We start from the raw sequence: 1,102 nt of genomic DNA on the forward strand, positions 1-1,102 counted from the left end.
TCAGACAGTGCCCTGCAGACGACAAACGGGAAATGTGAGCCATTCACAGGAATCGTCCCTGGTCTTCCCGAGTGTGTCTCCACAACCCAAACAAAACACAGAGAATGAAATTACCAGTTGTCAGCCAAGGGCCACTCAGGACCTCATGAGAGCATTGCCAGTGGTCACAGCAGGAATGGGGGGGTTGGCTGGAAAAAGGGGTATGTACTCTATTTAAGATACTGTGAAAGACAGGATGTCCCCATAAACATGACTGTCCCTAACACAGAGATCGGCCCCAAGTCAGGGAGGGTGAGGGCAACCCTCAGAAGGGCCAAGGGTGACCATCATTTGCAGAGAGGGAGCAGAAGAAGCCAAAGCCACCTCTCTCCAGCTGCAAAGGCCACATGTGCACAGGGCCTGGGGCCACCACCACCACCCCCACCCCGCTGGCCCGGATCCATCTGCCGGCACCGTGTCTGCGCCAATGCTGTTTAGACAGCCTGCGAGGGTGGGTGGTCAGGCCCGAGCCAGGCGAAGTTTACAGAAGGCCCTGGCACAAATGAACTGTTGATGGCCGACTGGAAGGGCTCCATGAAATCACAACATGTAAAGTATGAAAGGGAGAATAAAGGAAAGAAAGGCCATTTGAAAGGAAGTCGAGCAACCGCCAAAGGCCGGGACTATGCGCAGGAGCCCCCATCGAACGCGGCACTGGCCCCAGCCAGGCCTTTTCCTCTTACCACACATGCAGCGTCAAAAAAAATCATAGGTTTAAATAGTTTTTATGCATCAAATACAAGAAACAGGCCGACATTTTCTCACCCTCTGTTACGTGGCAGGCTAATATTTGGCCATTTACGCTCCATTGGAGACCATTCTGGGGAACGGGACCCTTCCAGGTTGGTGGCCGCCCGCCCTGGTGGCCAGCACTTCAAGGCCAGGTCTAAGCACGGAGGGTCCACGGCCCGCTGCTGGGGGAACAAAGGCTTGGCTTCCCAGCCAGCCATGTCAACATATTTAAAGTTGCTTTATGAAGTGGGATCATTTCACAGTGCCTACATGGGTCAAGGTTGTTCCCTGGAATGATCTTAGTAACATTTACAGGAAGGGACACAGGGAA

The sequence above is a fragment of the Mesocricetus auratus genome, unplaced genomic scaffold, assembly GCF_017639785.1.
Source record: "Mesocricetus auratus isolate SY011 unplaced genomic scaffold, BCM_Maur_2.0 Super-Scaffold_6723, whole genome shotgun sequence".
Taxonomy (NCBI): domain Eukaryota; kingdom Metazoa; phylum Chordata; class Mammalia; order Rodentia; family Cricetidae; genus Mesocricetus; species Mesocricetus auratus.